The sequence below is a fragment of the Petaurus breviceps genome, unplaced genomic scaffold, assembly GCF_028583685.1.
Source record: "Petaurus breviceps papuanus isolate PSGF00001 unplaced genomic scaffold, PetGlider_PUasm1.0 90994, whole genome shotgun sequence".
In the NCBI taxonomy this organism is placed as follows: Eukaryota; Metazoa; Chordata; class Mammalia; order Diprotodontia; family Petauridae; genus Petaurus; species Petaurus breviceps.
The window spans coordinates 1,704,778-1,719,667 of record NW_027187393.1 but is presented as its reverse complement, the minus strand read 5'-3'; the positions used below and the strand labels follow the sequence as shown (position 1 = coordinate 1,719,667).

At 43.2% G+C, this 14,890-nt stretch overlaps 1 protein-coding gene across 3 annotated transcripts in view; it reads right to left on the bottom strand.

The window, feature by feature from the left end:
* FAM193B (family with sequence similarity 193 member B) overlaps nucleotides 1-3,246 on the bottom strand; it is a 42,730-nt gene extending 39,484 nt beyond the window's left edge. Inside the window, exon 1 of one of the 3 annotated variants that reach the window (XM_069077497.1) lies at nucleotides 3,041-3,246. The gene's annotated coding sequence lies outside the window, so the exon portion shown is untranslated. Of the gene's footprint in view, nucleotides 1-1,941; nucleotides 2,644-3,040 lie in introns of those variants that run through there. The other 2 variants (XM_069077494.1, XM_069077495.1) reach the window with 2 other exon arrangements.
* Nucleotides 3,247-14,890: the final 11,644 nt, after the last annotated feature.

Sequence of the window (14,890 nt, the reverse complement as noted above, 5' to 3'; positions counted from 1 at the left end):
TTGAATTATGGTCATTCAGTAGCTATGCCACCAAAGGTAAATCACTTCTCTCTGGATCTCAGTTTCCTCATCTACAAAATAAGGCAGTTATAATAGATGATTTCTAAGATCTCCTCTAGCTCAAAGTTCTATGACTTTTTGGTCATCTGGTCCAAAAATTGAGAAGGAAGTTAGAACTGGATGAGAAATCTCAGGCAGCTAGGTGGCACAATGAATAGAGCACTGGCCCTGGAGTAAGGAGGACCTGAGGTCAAATCCAACTTCAGACACTTAATACTTACTAACCGTGTGACCTTGGGCAAGTCATTTAACCCCAATTGCCCTGCCTTCCTCCCTCTAAAAAGCAAAAAAAAAAAAAAATCTCATATCTAAGGGGGACACTTCAAGGAAAGGAGTTTAGAACAATAAAAAAGGTCTTAAAAATATGAATGTGATTGTTTTAAACCTATCAAAATACTGACTACCTGAAGAATGGTGATGGTAGAAGAAGAGAGTCTAGGGAATCATCTCATCTAGAACAGTAAGCAAAACCCAGTCTCTTGAGTCATTTTAAACTAGACTGGGCAAAACCCCGGAGGACATACTCAAGGGGATCAGAGGCCCAAAGAGAAAAGGGGTGGGGAAAGATGAGGATGATCTAATAATTACAGTCTTTTTCTCATTTCTAATTCCTGATTCATGGCCCTGCAATCCTCATCTTGACAAGTCTCACTGAATGCATTCCTGGGTTGCAAAGCTGAAGGAGCCAAGGTGGCCCATGTCAACCTTTCAGGTAAGCTGAGAGTAGTTGCTGGCATAGTAATCTGAAAAGAACTTGTTAACAAGGGTCTTAGGAGTGAGGTGATCTTGGCAGGGGCTCCATCAATCCCTCTGCCTTCACTCCCAGAGAGGATTCAGTGTAAATAGTTACAAAGACAACTTGTCCCTTAAAAAAAAATTTTTTCTACCACAGAGTTTAATGTATTTAGTACTATCACAAAGTTAATATACTCAGGCAAAAGTCTCCTGTTTATCCTCAGTGTACAGCACTGAGAAGGTAAGAAAAGCAGGTGAATGATAGTACTTGTCTGTCTGTGTGCTTTAATCAGAGAACAGCCTCCACAAACTAGGCTTCTGTGCGTCAGCTGAAACACAGATGAAGAAGAGAAATTTTAACACCACATCAACATGTTTGTGTGGCAATGTTCAGTCCACAAGCAGGACAACTAAGCCTTAGGTAGGGTCTCAAACAACTTTATACATGGTGAATCTCATCCTGAGCAACAATGAGATCAGTGTGCTAATTTTTTATAAGTGGAAAGATAGGTGTGACACTATGGGACAGAGAGAAGTTAAGCAATCTGAACAAGACTGAAATCAATCAACAGGAGAGCTGGGAATCCAGAAGTGATAATTCAAAGCTAAGGCCACTAGTAGACTCTCACCTATTCATGAGAAGTTGGAACTCCATTTTATTTCCCAAGAGGACTACAAAGCAACTACCTTCTAACAATTTCTGGCAAAGCCTTTAGAAATACATAATAAATTTCTATAGAAATACTTTCCTGTCACCATGAATCTATTTTTAGGGACCTGCAGAAAAATCAAAGAAAAAAATTGTTTTAACTGCTTATGATTTTAAAATTAAAATTAAAAGAGGCCAACATGATACATGGGTTTCAGAGAAGAGCTCATAGCTATCTTTGGCTTCTCAATAGCCCCCAAATATAATCCCAATCATTCTTTCTATGCATAGCTCCTTTAGCTATGGTAACAAAAGTGACATATTCTGCCTGCTCCCAGGTCCACTAACCTCAAAGGAAAAAAAAAAAGAGTCCATAGAGCCATCAGATACTCCCCTGCTGACAGATGTTTGGTTCTTGCAGTGAGTACAAAATGTATTTCCATCCCACCTCATCCAGCACACACAGCCCTCCATGTCTCTTTCGGATTGCAGCCTACCTCTTCCACAAGGTTAATTCCAGAATTCTTTGTTAAAACAAGCCGAGGGGAAGTCTCCTGTCCCTGTGATTCTCAAGTCCCTCCTGGAGAATCTGTAGCACGGGCAGCGCAGCCTCCCAAATACCTGAAAAGGCACTGACAAGGTACCCAGTGCTATGCCCCTGAACTCCATCTCCTATGCCTGAAAACATCTGTCAAGGGGCAGGCCCAACACTGGATCAACAGGCACAACTGTAACTCCCCTTCCTTCCCTCCCTCACCCCTCTCCATCCCATCAATTCCAGCTACTAGACAAGGGGGTTGATTGCAAAGTAGAATCCTTTTTCATCTACTCTCTTGGGGGCATCTTCTCCTACCTTCCCCTGACCAAGATTTGCCAATTCACCTCGACACTAGGGTGAACCCTAGACCCTGGCTTGGACACAGGTTTAAGCACTGGCAGCAGAGAAGCGATTCTCCTTTTCCCCCTTTCCCCACGATCAAGCTGCCAAGGAGGGGGATGAGTGAAGAGCCAGCTGGCCTTGTGAACTTGGGTGTGAGACCAAAGACTCAGGCAGAGGGGAGGTACTGCTTCCCGCTCCCTCCTTCCCTTTTCCCCCTACCCCCATCCAAGGATCAGATGGCAGGGAGAATGTGTGCAAAGCCAGCTGGCTTCGAAGGCCCTGGGTGTGGGACTGTGCACCCCCAGTCCGGGGAGGTCATACTCCCCGGGGCCTCCCTTGGGCATCTCCCAGGGAGGGAGGGGCGGGCAGCCAGGCGAGCACCCGTGCACCTGGGGACTCGCGCTCCCTCCCGGGCTCCCCCGTGGCAGTGGTGGCTGGGGAGGGGGTGTGTGCACGAAGAGAGCTCCTGGGCACAGGGAAGGTCACTCTCCTCCTCGGCGGGGCAGCTGCCAGGGAAGGGAGCCAGAGGAGGACCCCCCGACTCTGGCCCGCTTCGACCCTGTAGCCGTGCCCGTGGGAGGAGGCTGAGCCCGGCGCGGGGCCACCTGCAGGGGTGCGCTGCCCGGCGCTGCAGGCGTGGATGCGGGACCGCAGGGGAGGGACCCGCCCGCTCGCCCTCCCGCCAGCCCGCCCGCGGCGGCCGCTCCAGAGCGTACCTCAGGGGCCGGGCCCTGCTCCTCCTGCTCGGGTTCCTGCTCGGGTTCCTGCTCGGGCTCCTGCTCGGGCTCCTGCTCGGGCTCCTGCTCGGGCTCCTGCTCGGGGCCCTGCTCGGGCTCCGGCTCCGGCTCGGGCTCCGGCTCCGGCTCCGGCTCCGGCTCCAGCCCCGGCTCGGGCCTGGGACGCACGGGCTCCTCACAGCCGTCCAGCCCCGCCGCTGCCTCCTCGTCCGAGAGCCCCGCGCCTGCGGCGGGGCAGGGCGGCTCGGGCTGCGGCGGGGGCGGGGGCGGCCCCACGGCCCGCTCCCTGCGGACCCCACCGCTGCCGCCACCGCCGCTGCCGCCGCCGGGCTTGTTCCGCCGCCGCGTCATGCTGCCTGCCCCTTGGCCGCCGCCGCCGCTCCCGCCGCCGCCGCGGCTCCCGGAGACAGGACAACAGCCAATATGGCGGCGCCCGCGGCTCCCCCACTCCGCCCGCTGCCAGCGGTTTAAAGGTCACGGAAGCCCAGCGCAGCCGCCAGCCCTGAAGTTATAGAGGCCGCCATGATGAGTGAGGGCAAAGAGATCGGTGTGCTGGGGGGCGGGACAGGGGGCGGGGCATTACCCTGGTTCTCGCGGTCCCAACACCGGGAGGCCTGGGCCCCTCTCTTCCCTCTCAGCAGGGGAAGCTTGCCTGTCTGGTCTTGCTAGGCTTGCATGAAGAGGAGAACGGGATGAGGCGGGGAGAGGTGACTGAAGTGATGAAAGGGAATGGAGATTGGGGGAGGTGGGCTTAAAAGAGGGGTATATGGGTTTGTACTGAGGAGGAGAGGGAGTTTGGGGGAAGAGCAAGAGGGGGGAGCTGTGGCAAGAGATGGGTTTGAGCGGAGAAGGGAGTGGGTGTGCACATGGGGAGAGGTGGATGTTAGGGGTTGTGAAAGAGAGAGCGGGTTCAGAGGACAGAGGAGCTAAGGGATATCTCAGAAGGGAGAGGGGCAGGCAAAGGAATGAATTGTGGGGCAGGTGGGTTTTTTAGTCAGGAGAGGAATCACAGACCCTTAGGACTTAAAGGGAATTTAGAGATCATTGAATTCCATTCTCTTCATTTTACAGTAAAAATGAGGCCCCAGTGACAGAGGGATTTTAAGGAGAGAATTTTTAGACCACATAAAAAAAGAATAGAATAATATTTTTATTTATATTATTATTACACACAAGTTAACCACACACTCCTCCTGGATACTCTGTCCTTTCTGGGCTTGGAGACACAGCTCTCTTGATTCTCCTCCTACTTGTCTGACCATTTATTCTTAACCTCCTTTGCTGGATCATCATGACTGGGTGTACCAAGATTCGGTTCTGGGTCATCTTCTCTTTTCTCTAGTCTACACTCTCACTTAATGACCTCATCAGTTAACTTGAATTTAATGATCATTTCTGTGCAAACGACTTCCAGATCTCTACATACAGACCTAGCTTCCCTCCTGAGCTTGATTCACCCAATCAATAAAAGCCTATTGCATATTAAAAATGGCATGACCCATAAGCATCTCAAATTCATCACATTCAAAACAAAGTTTATAATCTTCCTCCAAAATACAACGAACCCATCCCTATTGCAACCCCTCTTCCCTATGTCTGTCAAAATCTTTTCAGTAGCCAAGATTTATCCCCAACTCCTCACTCTCACTCAATCCACATAGCCAATCAGTTGTCAAATCTTGTCCTTACTACCTCCACAACATATCTCAAATCCATCCCCTTCTCTCAGTTCACCTAGCCACCAGTTTAGTACTGACCTTCATCTTCCTTTGGCTGAATTATTGCAATAACCTTCTAATTTATCCATCTTCCACAGAGATTTTGCTAAAGTTTGTCTCCTTTCCCTCTCCCCACCCCCCACACCTTTCTACCCTCTCTCAATCAAACTCCAGCAGTTCCCTATTACCCCCAAGATGTAATAGAAACACTGTTTTGCATTTAAAACTTTTAACTACCTAGCCCCATGCCAGCTTATTATACACATTGATGCCCTCTGTGAACTCTATGATGCAACCAAATTAGCCTTCTTGCTTTTCCTTGAATACAACACTTCATCAATCCTTTCTATGTCTTTGCATTAACTGCTTCCTATGCTTGTGATGCATTCCCTCTCCATCTCTACCTCTTAGAATCCCAGAATTTCTTCGAGGCTCATTTCAAGTATCACCTTCTATATGAGTCTTTTCCTGGTGTCTACAGTTGCCAGCACCTTCTAGCCCCTTCAACAAAAAGTTACTTTGTATCTGTGTGTGTGATGTTTCTTGTGGCCCAGGGTGCCCCCTTCCTACAAAAAGGTTTCTGCTGTGTAATCTTCAACTTCTTTGTGTCTACAGTTGCCAGTGCTTCCTCCCTCCCCTTCCAGCAAGGTTGCCTTGTATTTGTTTTATATGTGTTTTGCATGTTTCCTTTGACCCAGGGTACCCCTGACTACAAAAGGGCTCTAGCTGAGGACTCAAATGGACTAGTTTCCAATCTGGTGGGAAGCCGACTTTTTTTTTTTGGCTCATGTATTCTTCCTGAAAATTCTTATCAGAGTCTTTGCTGGAAAAAGTATTCAATTAGAAATAGTATAGTTATTTATTTCCTCCACCACAAAAGAAATGCTTAAAACACAAAATAAATATAACTTCACACTGACAAATATTTAAAACATATATGTGATAAATAATATATAACAAAAGACTTTATAAGCAAAAAGAGAAATTCAGGAAGCATTCAAAGGACTCATAGAAACCCATAAATAGGTACAGAAATATATTGCCTAACACTTCTATTATATTCTCTAAGGAGGTAAAGACTCCTGGGACACTTGGGAGACCACTTAATATATTTTGTTTTCATGTCACTCTGTACTGTTTGAATAGTAGTAACTCAAGGTTGATGAACCAAGGCATGGTTTATCCTTCTGACAGTGGTCTCCTCCAAGAAATGTGTGACTGCAGAAAGCTCCAATTCCCAACCTCTTGAATACATAACATAACATATAAGGCTAGAAACATCTATCTCAGGATCTTTATTTAAGTGCCTGTATTCAGGGAAACATAAAGCAGAAAAAGCAGCTAGACACTTAAGAAACAGTCTTAGACTCACATAGGAATACATATTATATACTTACAGACACTCTGTGTGTGTGTGTGTGTGTGTGTGTGTGTGTGTGTAAAACCACCATAGCTATTCCTGGGAAGGTGGAAGAAGAGAAATCCTCTCTTCCCACATTGGGAAATCCAAGGGAGGAGTATTGGAATTCCTAACCATATAAAAAAGTAAAATAGAGTGGCAAAGACTTTATTCTCTCCTTTTAATAAATTCTATTGAGTAGACAACTTCATGATTCAAGGCCAGTCTTCTTTATTACCACTCCCAGTTGTGGGGAGCAGCATCACTCTAAACAGAACTGGACATGTCTTCAGACATGTCTCTCCCAATGGAACCAAAGTATCCATGCCAAAGCTCCATGGGAAGTATTTCAGTCTAGAAGATGGTATATAACCCTATTTACCTCATTATGCTCTCTCCCCCAATTATATACTGATTGTCCCCAGAAAACCAACTGGAGTACATTTGGTACTATTTGTATATATTTCCGAGTTCCAGAACATTCTCTTGGGATCTTTTGGCAAACAAAAAAGGTAAAGCAGTCTTGGACTACATTAAGAAAGGTCTAGCTCCTAGGAATGTGGAGATGATAACCCCACTGTTCTCTACCCTTATCAAAGACCTAAGCTTTGGGCATCACACTTTGGGAAAACAGGAGGATAAAAGTCCATATCATACAAGAACTTGTTGAAGGAAGTTGGAATGTTTAGCCTGGAGAAGAAAAGACTAAAGAGGTATATGTGACAACTGTCTTCAAGTTTTTGAAGGGTTATACATGTAGCAGAAAATATTAAACTTGTATGGTTTGACCCCACTGAGCAGAACAAGGAGTAATGGGCAGAAGTTGCAAAAAGACCAATTTACATTTGATGTGAGGGAAAATATCTTAACAATTAAAACTGCCCTAAAGTGGAATGAGCTGCCTTCAAAGGTGATGGGTTTCCCCTCTTTGGAGGTCTTTAAGCAGAGTCCAGATGACAACTTCTCACATATGAGACAACAGGGATTCCTTTTATATATGGGTTAAACTACATGGCCATTGAAGTACCTTGCAATTCTCAAATCCCATGATTGTATAACCTAGGGAGACTCATGAAATGTACTTTCAACTACTTCCCTCAGTACCTTGCACTAAAGATTCCACTCTGCATCTGCTACTTGGCCCGGTTTTAACTTCCCAGAATGAGATGCCTCTCCCAGGTTACTCATCACCTCTAATCTCATCATTTTACTGCTAATTCAAGCTTTGACTGACATCACCTTCCTCAGTCTTTTCTCCCTTCTAATTGGAGGGCTAGAGGGTGGAGTACCAAACTCCTCCTAATGCCTTTCTTTATAGTGGGCAGAAACTGGACTTTTTGGCCCACTCCACTCTACATCTACTGCCCTTCCTGGTTTCAGTTCCAGAGAACAAAATACCCTCATGCCAGATACCCTTTGGGTCTCTCTTCACCCCTTTTTTCCTGCCTCCTTTTGTCTTTTATCTCTTCTCTCCCCTCCCCCCCCCCCATCAATCTGTAAGCTTCCTGAGGGCAGGAATTGTCTTTCTTTTATTAATTGTATCTCCAGTCAGTGCCTGGCACATAGTAGACATTTAATAAATACTTACTGGATTGGATGAAAGAGTCTCAGCAAAATCTATGTGACACAGTTCTTAATGACATTTTAAATTCCAGCTGAATTGTTTGGGAATTCCTAAAGATGTGCCAAACCTAAGTTTTGTTTAAAGAAATTTTCCATGATCTCAGGAAAAGTCCATTTGGCATAGTCCTTAGAAAATGACAAAATTAATAGTCTTTTCGAAGAGCCCAGGTCTGGACTCCAGAATCCCAACTGGTGGACCTGGAGATTTCACTCATCTCCAAATACAAATTTATTCAGATTCAATGAGCAAACAACATTTTACAAAATTCTTATAGCTTATCAGTTGAGGGCTTTTCTCAACCCAAAACAACTAAATGGGGAAAAAATATAATTAATAAAGGTGGGAGGGGAAAGAAAATTAAAGGATAAAAAGGATAAAGGATAAAAAATGAGTTTCCTCTCTCAAAGAGTATCTGGTCCCACATAAGTTCTCAAAGCATGTTAAAGGTCTTTCCAACAGTGATTGTAAACTTAAAGTTTGCTGAAAATAACCTCTTCACCCTCATGAAAGAAACAAAACTGCAGGGGCATCTAGGTAGCAAAGTGAATAGAGCACCAGCCTCAGGAGGACCTGAGTTCAAATTTGGCATCAGACACTTGAAACATTTGCTATCTGTGTGACTTTGACCAATTGCCTTGCCTTATCCCCTCCAAGAAAAAGAAAAAAAACTGCTCTGGAGAGGGTAGAGGGTTGAAGGGGGGAGGTTGCCTTAAAATTCCTCCTATGGGTACTCTCAGTACACAAGGCAACCCATAAATGTGTCTCAACAAATTCCACTACTAATGCTCACGCACTTCCAGGTGGAAGTCTGGACAAAATAAATTCAAAAGTCCCTGAAATACATATGAATCCATTTTTTCAGATATGCATCTCTGTAAAATCATAGGCCATTCCAAACAGAGGCCCAAATTTACCCAACAATAGGACTAGTAGATTTACTTTTAAAAAGGGGGAGAAATAAACTCAGATGTGAACCCCAAACAGAAAGAGCTCCCCAAAAGGGGGTAAGCATTTGAAGTTGAAGGTAATTAGCTTCCCACAGATCCCAAATGAAGCCAAAGTACAAAGTCATGGAAAAGTGAAATCTGTTTAGCAGACCAAGAAAAGTGGAGCTCCTGCTCTGGACTCAGGCAAACCAGATTCAATGCCCTAAAGAGAAGATATTGGGATTTTTCTCCTACTTTATACCTCATTATGCCTTGATTTCAGAGTCCTAGAGAAAATCCCTTTGAGCAAGACCTAGGTTTGTCTCATGTCTAAGATCTTCCCAAAAATGGATTAGCAGAGCCATTTCTAGAAAAAAAAAGTTATTCATTGTACAGTATTCTCATAATATTCACTGCTAACACATCTCTGTTTCCCCCACCCCCACTCCATAGGTTTTCCAACAGACTGTATAGATGGTCAAAGCTAATTGCTTTGCAGTATCCTGCTAGTATTGTGAATAGACTGAAATTGGTTCCAAACACCTGATCCTTCTTTGATGGTGGGTGGACATACTGGAGCCAGAGTATCTGGTTTCTTGTTGACACCACCAATTTCCTTGGGAAACTGCATATTTACTCTGATAGACCCAAGATGAGTTAGTCTTCTTTATCACTCAGTTCTCTAAGTCCCAGTCCTTCAGCAAGCTGGAAGAGTATTTTGCTCAACTGTCATGTATAAAATAACTAGAATATATAGTAATGGTCACTTGAGATCTACAGTGTACAACAACACTGCGATCATATTCTCAATCTTCACCATCACTTCTATACAGAGTCCTATGGGACCTGAGGAGAAGGTGAAGAAACTCAAAAGGATGCCTCACAACACTATAGATTGTTAGGGCACCTCAAGAAAACAGAAATAAGGTTTTATTAGGGAGGGGGGACAGTCCTGTAATGGGGGGAGGACTTAGCCCTCAGATGAGATAATATCTGTAAAAGTGTTTAGCACTTTGCATCAGGCTTGTAATCTTTTCCCCAAAATCCTCATGTGTTTCCTCTTTCTATGGAGGTGGTCTCTAGTATACTCCAGTGACAGAGTCAATTGATTCTCCTCACTGTGAACTTCATTAAAATACTCTCTGACCTGCTCCCACACACCCTGACACACAATAGGTGTTTAATGAGTGCTTATTCCTTTCTTCCTCATTCCTCCCTTTCTTCCTTGGATGATAGAAGATGGAAGATTATTACACAGGAGAAAGGGAAAGGGGAAAGGACAGATATACAATTTGAACTTAAAAACAGATTTGAGTCCATTCATAAAGAGGAACCAGAATGCTTTGAGGAGGAAGAAACTGCTCATCCTCCAAAAAAATATTACATCCTAGAACCATAGAAGCTATCACCTAGTAAGGGAGAGAGGTAAAAGAAAAGCATTAGTGATTACCTGCTTAGGAGACCTGATGCAGCTATTTGTTGACATGACAACACCAAGAGAAGGGTCTGTTGTCTATGATGGGGGGGGGGGGGTGAATATTCAAGATATAACAGAGAAATTCCCAAGATTGATCAAAATAGAGGACAATTGCCCACTCCTGGTGATTCACATGGGCCCAGATTACATTGCTGTGAGGAAATAAACATAAATGACAAAAATTATGAAGTATGAGTCAAGAAGCTGAGGACCATAAGAGGCATGGGTTGTGTTTCCTGACTATCATCCACTGAGGGATTCATAAGGGAAAATGTAATTTGGGAAGCAACTATTTCAGGTGTCTGAAAATAGGATTTGAACTTCTGAACCATAGCTTAAAATACAAAGATGTCAGATTCCTGGCCAGAGATAGAGTATACCTGACAAAGGCTTCTAAAAATGTATTGGTCAGGTGTCATGGAAATTAATCAAAAGGGCTTTACATTTAAAAGGATGGGGGAGGGAGAAGATTGCCTATGTATCTTCCCCAAGTTAGATACTATAGGAAATGACAAGGTACAGTAGAAAATAATTAATGGTAAAATAGAAGGACTCAAATGTCTACACAAAATGCTCAAAGTTTAGAATTAAAAAGAAGCAAGAAATTCTAATGCAAGGGGGTAAATTTGAACTCATAGATGTCACCGAGACTTGGTGGAATGAAATCCATGCATAGACCGTGGTTCTGGATAAGGTATGCCATATTCAAAAGAAACAGGATGGGCAGCAAAGCGGGTAGAACTTCATGTTTAGAAAGTACACTCATGAGGAAGTCCAGGAATTGGGTGTGTGGGAGCAGGTCGGAGAGTATTTTGATGAAACAAGTGATTTTGTCATTGGAGTATATTAGAGACCACCTCCATAGAAAGGGGAAACAGATGAGAATTTCTGGGAAAAGATTACAAATCTGGTGCAAAAGTCTGATGGAATAGTGATAGGGAATTTCAGTTATCCAGACATCTGCTAGAACTGTCTATGTGTCAGGAACAGAGCAGCTGATACATTGGGATGCCCCTTAGTGATAATTTTACCCTTCAGAAGTCCCAGGAACTAAGAACATAACATGTCATTCCAAAGTGCAAAGTCTTTAATGTTCTCCCCGTAGTCAGAGCATGCATTCTGAGCTCCATGGGAGGTATCCTGGTCTAGAAGACCAGGGATCCCATGACAAATATTCACTTAGATATGTACATATTGTCAATCCCATTAAAATGTAAACTCCTGAGGGCAAAAGCTTTCACTTTTCTCTATCTCCAGTGCCTATCATGGAAATTAGTACCTAATAGATGCTTGATTAATAAGAATTGCCTCCAGGGACCAGGTATGAGGGTTGGGAAAGAGGCAGGGGGAGCAGTGAGTGTACTGGATTGTAGGACTTTGAGGACAGAAGGCACCAAAGCTTTGTGGATCCTTAGAAGAGTAGTGGTCAGTCTTAAGGTTGAATCTGTCTCCAATCCTAATTTCTACTTAGAGAAACTGGTAATGGTCCCTTCTCCACCCCCAGAAGTGCTCATTCATCCCTACACTGTGTGTCTATAAGCCAATCCCCTCCTCACAACCATTCCAACTCTAGTTTCATAGCAACAAATATTTTTTGGCTAGTCTTTGGTATCAAACTTTGTCAAAGGCTTTTTGAAAATCTAAACAAACTATGTGCTTAGCCTGGTTGTAAAGCTTTCCACAAGCTCACTCCAACCATTTTCCCCACCTGTTTTTTCCAGTCTTAATTTTATGTTATTTCCTCTCATTACTCCCTCAGGCAAACTGGGATTCCTAACTTTCCTATTATTGTCAAGAGTATCACTAGTCACACTAAAATTAAGCTCAGGAGGGAGCTCCTCTGTCTCCTAAACCTCATGCTCCTCTTACACAAACCCTAACATCTGCCTCTCCTCATGTGCTCCTTGCAGAAAATGGGACTGGGAAACCTGGTAAGCCAAGAGGTAGACATGATGAAAAAGACCATTCCAGGAATGGCTGTGGGCAAATCACTTAACCCTGTTTGCCTTAATCCACCGGAGAAGGAAATGGCAAATCACTCCAATATCTTTGCCTATCCTCCCAGTCACCCTGACTCAAGAATTTGATGTCATCCTGAATTCCTTACTCTCTCTCACCTCCCCATCCCACCCCACCCCCATATTCCATCAGTAATCAAGTCTTATCATTTCTACCTTTATAACATTTTTCTCATGCTCCGTTCTCTCTCTGACACTGTCACTACCCCCAGGCAGCCCTCAGCACCTCAAACCTAGACTATTGCAACGCCTGTTAGATGGTCTCCCTGTCTAAAATCTTTCCTCACTCAAATCCATCCTCCACTTTCCTGTCAAAGTGATCTTCCTTAAGAATTGATCCCTCTATAGTTTATCCTGCTGAAATTTTGTAGTGCCTTCCAAACTCAGTTAATGTGCTCCATACCCCTCCTTGTCTTTTTTTTTTTTTAAAGCAATCGGGGTTAAGTAACTTGCTCAAGGTTACACGACCAGGTGTTTCTGAGTGGGTGCTAAGTATCTGAGCCCGGGATTCGATCTCCAGGTCATTCCAACACTGGAGCCAGTGCTCTTACTCGCTGGCCGTCCCCCTCCTTGTCTTTTTTAATACCTTCTTGACACCTCTTCTACCCCCATTCCCCAACAGAAAATTACTTTTCCTTCCTTAAATTTTCAGGTAGCATTCTGCCTGGATCTTTTCACCAATTCTCCCTGGCATCATATTCATTAGTGGACATGTCTTATTCTCTTATTGGATTATAAACTCATTAAGGATGTGAGCTGTGTCTTTTTTATCTTCATATGACCAGCACTGAACTCAGGACCCTGCACTTAGTCAGCAATCAATGTTTAATTGAATTGAAAATATCCTTTGGTTCCTCCTTAACCCCTTGCTTATTTACTTTCTCTCTCACACACACATGTTTGAAAAAAAAAAGGGTGCACATCCTTAGGGTAGAAAGAGTCCTGGCTTAGGAGTCAGAAGACTCAAGTTCTAGTTCCATCTCTGTCACTAACATGCTAGTCATTTCCCTTATTTGGGCTTCAGTGATAAATTTGGAATACATGATTTCTAAGGTCACTTTCAGTACTAACATTTTAGAATTCATTTTCTTATCCCTAACTGTGGATGAGATGTACATCCCAAGTGTTCACTCTACCCTAATCCTGGCTCCTCCCTTTACTCGAAACCCTCTCTATCCATTACCATGATTTCAATGATCACTTCCAGGAAGATGACTCCTAATCAATCAACCACTATGTATTTATTAAGCAGTCACTATATGCTAGGGCACTGTGTTATATACTAGCACACAAAAAGAGAAACAATCCCTACTCTCAAGGAGTTTACACTGTAGCAAGAGACAAAGACATTATAACTATACTATACAGACTAAATATAAAAATATACAAGGTCTGAAAGGAGGATAAATTTCTCTCACCTTCAGCCCTGATATCTATCAGACTTCCAGTCAATCAATCAACCAATAAGCATTTATAAGTGTCTACTATGTACAAGGAACCACAGTGTTAGGCACTGGGTTAGCTGCCAGGACTAGATGTTCATCACATCAAATTCAACATATAAACCACCAGTAGAATATAAGTATACCTCACATTCTTTGTCTACCATTTGTGCTGACAAGCTGCATCCCCAAATCATATCAACTACTTAGCCCCTCAGTGTTCTAAGGATAACCCTGAGGAGTTGAGAGGGTTCTCTAGTATTATTGTTTATGAGCCCCCATCTGGTGTGTTCTCCCTAATATCATTCATCAGTTAATGTCTCCTCAATATCATTTAGTCAATTAATAATAGAAATATTTTGCAAAAGAATTTTACTGAGAGTATATAGCAAGAACCAAACTACAACTTCCTCAAACTGACAGCATAATCTCCTCTATATACCTCTCTCCCTAATGGGAGTGGTCTCAAATTAAAGTGATTAATACACATTGTCTCCTGGGAGTCTTTTCTTCCCTTCATGGAGTCCCCACCAAATTCACTTCTGGTTGTGGCATTGCTAATGGAGAAATCAGCTAGGCTGACTCTACTGGGCTGAGTCAAACAGGTTGACTACTCCTCAGAGCTAACAGGTGTGGCTTCTATGAATATCAGTAGACTCTGCTACTGGCTCCAGTTGCTGGACCTTTGATGGTTGTTTCTCTAAAAATAATGTATTTATTTTTTATGCATTTAGCCAATAAACATTTATTAACTACCTACTCTGTGCCAGGCACTGTGATAATCACTAAGGAAACAAAAAGAGGCAAAATATTTGTAATAAAATTTATAATCTGTTGCTCCCCAACTTCCCTCATTGCACCAGAAAAGAAAAAAAAACAAAACCCTCATAATAAACATAAATAGTTCAGCAAAACAAATCCTCACACTAGTCCCAAAATGTATGTTTCTTTGAATTTTAAATTCATCATCTCTCTGGCAAGAAATGAGTCACATGCTAATGTGGAAATATGTTTAATATTGCACACAGTCTTGGGAATGGGGAGCAGAAGGAGGGGAAGAAAATTTAGAACTCAAAATCTTATAGAAGTGAATGTTGAATACTAAAAACAAATATATAAATAAAATTTAAAAAAAGAAATGAGTTACATGTCTCTTCTTTAGTCTTCTGGACTTATGATTTTTCACTGCATAGATTAAAGTTCTAAAGTCAAAGTTGTTTTTTCT